The sequence below is a fragment of the Sitophilus oryzae genome, unplaced genomic scaffold (genome assembly GCF_002938485.1).
Source record: "Sitophilus oryzae breed Bouriz unplaced genomic scaffold, Soryzae_2.0 scaffold_801_pilon_pilon, whole genome shotgun sequence".
Classification (NCBI taxonomy): Eukaryota; Metazoa; Arthropoda; class Insecta; order Coleoptera; family Curculionidae; genus Sitophilus; species Sitophilus oryzae.
The window spans coordinates 1,009,853-1,015,974 of NW_022147419.1; positions in this window are offsets into that span (position 1 = coordinate 1,009,853).

Here is a 6,122-nt window from a genome sequence, read left to right on the forward strand (position 1 = left end):
CGCAACAAACAAGCGTCGTTACACAATGGAAATAAGATTATGACATATATTATGACAAGATTATGACAAAGAGAAGTTTTTTTTTGAGAACGGTAGCAGACCGAGCTTAGAGAACAGTGCAGTCGTTATCGGTAAAATAGTTACGTGATTTTATTATTTTTTTGTTATTTTTCTTCTTAATTGTTTAATTATTATAAACATTATTTCTCATTTGCGTGGAAAAACGCTAAAAAAATGATTTTGTATTTTTGAATTTTTTTTATAAGTAAGTAATGTTATTTAAAATATTCGATTACAGATGCTCCGTAGCTACATAATGGATCGATGTACTGTATAGGAGAAATAAATGAGAAAAACAATAAATACTAATACAAATTGAGGTTCGTTATTTCAATAATATTATATAAATAATTTGCTTAATGATTGAAGGTAATGATTGAAGATTGAAAAATAACATTACATATATACTCTAGTTCCTCAAGAAATGTTAGAGCAGGGCTGCGTTTAAATCACGTTAACTTAAGTAAATATTTTAAATGTAAATACTGCGAAAACGCAGCTGAAACCCCAACATATTTTCTATGCAAATACATGGCAGTCGTTTGCAAAAAGCAGCTGCACTAAAAGCGTAAACCCTAGAAATGTAAATGGAAAACCAAAAGACTAAAATATTGCGATGAGCAACTATGTATAATCTAAATCAAATAATAACAAGACTGATATGAAGACGGAAAATAGTTTGTTTACACTCAGTAATAATATGCTGTTCTCCAAAGTTTCATAAACTAAAATTAAATTTTAATTTTATTAAACAATTAAAATTTTTAATCACACCGTCAAAGTGCCTACTTGAAAAGAATTTATAATATTCTGTTTAAATTATTTACTAATTAATGTAGCATATATTTTAAAATTTAATTTTGTTTAATTATTTAGTAAATGGGAAAATTAAATAGATAATTAAGAGAATGAATGTGTTTTAGCAACAAGAATAGTGAACTTTTTTTATTAAAAAATTCTACTGATTACTACATATATGTATTTATTTGTTGACAGTTTTACAAAAGAGGCATTTAGAGATAAATTTTTAAGGTTTAATAAAAAAATGTTCATAATTTTTATACTAACGTTTGTAGTTTTTAAATAGAACAAATCTTAACTTTTGCCCAACTCTAAATTGTTGTTGTATGTATCAAAAAATAAAACAACATAGTCTTGTTAATCTAAATATAATTATGTACTGGTGATGTTTTTTTAGCCTTTAGTAAACCACAGTCCTAATATTTTGTATTTTACATTTTTAATTATGTACTGGTAATGTTTTTTAGCTGAAACCACAGTTCTGATATTTTGCATTTTACATTTTTCTTTACAATCCATATGGAATTATGGCGGATATAAAAGCATCGAAACTCTCTAAACCGCAATAGAACACAAACATCTGTTCAATATTCGGATATCCCTACGTAAAATCCACGGATATATGCGTATACGCGTTCGAATAAACAATAATATTATTTTCTCTTGCCAATTACATTTTTGTAGACATATGCATACATACACCCGATCCGGTTTATCTGCGGTCGTATTTTCTGATATTCAGGATTGCTTAAATTTAAATTTGACAAACTATTGGATAACAAAAATATTGATTATTATTATTACACAATCAGTTCTAAATCTCTATAAGAATGGGATTAGTTTGTTTTATTTATAACTTTTTTTCACAAAGTATATTTTATTAAGGTGCTCGGTGGCGATGGAGTAGAGGCGTAGAGGTACAGGCTCTCGTCTACCAATCTGAAGGTAGTGGGTTCGATTCCCACACCTGGCATTTCATCAGCCGACTATTTTTATTAAAATAAAAATAGTTTGGGTACCTAGGTCGACTCAGCCTTAAATGAGTACTTGGGATTCACGATCCTGAGGTAATAATAGGCGGTTGAAGCGTAGTGCTAGCCACATTACCTTCCTTGTATACCGAACGGCTCTAGTATGGCAAGGTGTACCTTGCTACTCCCAAGGCGTTAAACGCTATATACGGGAGCTAATATTATTATTATTATATTAAAGAGACATCAGACGATACTACTATTAATTTAAAAATATAACTGTAATCGAATAACTTTGATTTTAGAGGTTATAGTTCTCGTTTGGTTGGTCATTTTGCCCTTTTTGAGAACATCGCAATCAAAAAGAACATAATTTATTTGTACATGATACTCAATTTTTTAAAAAAAGACAAATTATTTTATTTAAACCAATATATTAAACAAGGCCGGGTTGTACCGGAAAAATTGTACCGGGTGGTATGTACAATTTTTCAATAAATTATTGAAGTAATTATAAAAAACAGTATAATACAATTATTATACATAAAGTTAGATATGTTATCATAAAATATGATCATAAAAATATACATGGACATATACCGAAATAAATCAAGAAAACCTAATTCGCTTATAATAATTTATTACAGTTGGTGGTCCATATACATTCTAATGAACAAAACTGGCGCTAGTCCAACCCAGCCGCCTGAAAGTTTGTCGCATAATCATAAAAGTATGTTATTATTAAATTATTAGGTTCAGGGCACTTATAGTAGAATTATACGATATGAAAAACTTATATACGGTCCAGTTTTGAGAATAAGCGTCGTGTGTTTCTCGCTGGAGTTGCGTGCGGTATCATAAAAATAATTTGAAAAATTGGGGGAGTTTTTGTGTTACATAACGGGATAACGCTAGAAAAGAGTGTGCTGTAGAATATATTTAAGTATTTAGTTTGCATAATCAACTATCTGAAAACAATGGAAAATGGAAAGCAAAGTTACTTACTTACTTACTAGAATCTTACTAGACAGTAAATTTATGTTCGTCACCTTCTTGTTAGCAGACAAATGATGAAGTCTACTTTATTTACAAGGATTTCAAGCCTAATAATTTAAACGCATGCTCCTTTCTCCCGTTTTATACAGGGTAATCCGAAATGTATTGGGGAACATTCCGGTAGTATATTCTATTAAAAAATTAATAAAATCTATACTAATATATGAAATCCTTAAGTGACTGACTCACTGATTAATCACGATCCTGCTCAAACCACTCAACGTAAGAAGCTCAATTTTGGCATACAGGTTGATTCTAGGGTGTAGAAGTTCGATAAGAAGGATTTTTCGAAATTCCAGTTCCAAGGGGGTGAAACCACCCCTCAAATATTATATTTTTTATTTAAAAAACCGTCAAGTTTCCGAAAAAACGCTTAAACACGTATATTTTATTTTGTTTTTTACATATTTTAAGATTTTTAAAAATGTATACAGGGTGTTTCAAAAAATCTGGTTATTGATTAATCACGATCCTGCTTAAAGCGCTTGACGTAAAAAGCTGATTTTTGGAAAACGGATTGACTTTAGGGTGTAGAGGTTCGATAAGAAGGGATTTTTCGAAACTCGAATTCTAAGGGGGTGAAACCACCCCTCAAATATTAGAATAATTTTTATTTAAAAACAAGTGAGTTTTTCGGAAGAACTCTTAAACACGTATATTTTATTTTGTTTTACATATTTTAAGTTTTTTTAAAAATTTATACAGGGTGTTTCATAAAATATGACCATTGAGTAATCACGATTCTGCTTAAACTGCTTGACGTTAAAGGCTGAAATTTGGCAAACGGATTGACTGTGGGGTGTAGAGATTCGATAAGGAGGGGTTTCTCAAATCTCAAATTCCAAGAGGGTAAAAACGCCCCTCAAATATTACAATATTTGTTATTTAAAAAACGGTTAGCCTTTCGGGAAAACGCTTGAACACGCATAATTTATTTTGTTTTTTTACATATTTTGAATTTTTTTAAAAAATCATACAGGGCGTTCCAAAAAGTTGGGTAACTGATTATTCTGCTTAAACTGTTTGACGTAAAAAGCTTATTTTTGGCAAACGGATTTTTCGAAAGTCAAATTCCAACGAGATTAAACTACCCCTCAGATATTACCAAGTTATATAATAATATCGCCATATTGTTTTTTCTCATGCTGACATAAATGTGAGAAAATTTTATCCAGTTTGTATGTTAATGGAAATTCTTGCTTTGCTTTATCATCACCACTGTGAATGATTAATTCGACGCGAACGAAGCTGCGGGTACACGCTAGTTGTATATAAACTACAATTTAAATTGTAACCCAGACAGAATAAAAGTAAAAAAATATCATTTATTTTCAAAAAGAAAATTATCGTCCTTTATTTTTTACATTAAATAGCGTTAGAACAAGCAAAATGACCCATAACTGACCGTTATTAAGAGTTGGCGACCACGCCAATCGAGAAGTATTTCGCCACAAGTGGACTTGTTTGACCTCGATTGTTCCGTAACGAGCTAAAAAATAAACGATCTACCACAAATCTGTGCCTGTTTTCGTACCGAATAAATGTTAATTTTACTACGTTTTGGGGATGTCTGCTTATCCGCAAATCAACCTCAATTCCTCAACGAGAACATGACAAAAAATATCGCTTAATATTACCACGTGTCTTATGATCATAGAAACTGATAATTAAGTGGGTTTTCTAAGTCATTTTTGTGGTATTTAACTTCAGAATTTGTTTTGGTGTTAGCGATACAATAATTTTAATAAGCAAGTCCACCTAGTGATGTAAAATTACCGGTAATTTATATAATTAGTCAAATATACCGGGTGCGTCTCAAAAGTGGCTCACCCCTATAACTTTTTTTATTTTTTCAGTTGAAAAAACGAGATTTGGTATGAGTATATATGACATAAATTAGGATAGATTGACGTATTCAATTGTTTTCGGTCACTTCCTGTTTCACCGGAAATGACTACAACTTTTGATTTTTAAATGGCACCCTCGGTATTTTTTTACTTTATTCGATAGAAAATAACACTCTGAATAGAATGACATATCACATGTCAACTTTTGACATTTTCGCATATGGTTTATTTGAAATTATAACATGCGGTTTATAACGACAATTTGACTCGAAATACCAAGTGTGTGGTATCAAATTATTCGTAAAAAAATGCTTTTTCCAAACATGCTAATGAGCCACCCTCGTTCCATTTGAAAAAATTGAGATATGATTAAAAATACGATTTGAGAATTTTTAAACTGGTCAGGACACGACACTAAAAACATTAGACGATCCAATCTATTTTTCCAAGGCTCCTTGATTAAGAATTAGTGTTTTAACATAGCCATGGCACTCTAGATTGAAATTTAAAATAGTGCGATCAACTCAGTAACCATCAATTCAAAGTTGGTCAAAGAATGCCTAGAGAAGCTGAACAAATTAGGCAAAGAAAATAAAGTCCTCCTAATCTGGGTAGCAGTAAACGATCTAGCTAGAAAAGGAACGAACACTGTACTAACTCGACCAGAACCATTCTGCTTTCCAAGTGGAAACCAACTTAAAGTGGAACTCAAGAACTTAGAAGAATCCATCCATAACCTGGAATTAGAATTCTCTAACGGTCCAAGACTCTTGAAAAAATTTCTCAGAACTTACGATCGAGAAAAATCAAAGATTTTCTTTGATTTAAGTAAAAACGATCTTCGAATTGTCACAGGGTTTTTAACATAGGACTGTCTCCTCAATAAACACCTCAGGAGATCGAAGCTAAGAAACAACGGCGAATGCAGATTCTGTGGGACAAATAGAGAAACACTAGAACACCTCATCGCTGAGTGCGCCGAGACGACAACCATTCGAGCCATAAATTTTGGTACGACTGATATCGGAGATGGAAAACTAACCTCTATAAAACCGTCTCAGATACTGGCTTTTCTCAAAGCTCTGAAACTGAATGATAGTTATAACTCAAGAAAGGGGGGCACAATAGATCTATAAGGTCGCAGTGATTTCTTTCCCCCTCCCATACCAGACCAGTCATCTTTTTGGAGAAGAGGAGTAGTAAACTACTCCTAGCCATCCCGTGCTACAGTTGCAGCTAAAACTGTGCGGCAACGTAACTGTCACAGTTGAACCTTGTTACGCAGCTGACATTTATCAAAGATGGAACATTGTAGTGGGACAAAATCGTCGTCCGGAGGTAAAATACACCCTCGATCGGATCTCCGGGAGAGGGTGCCTATTATAGT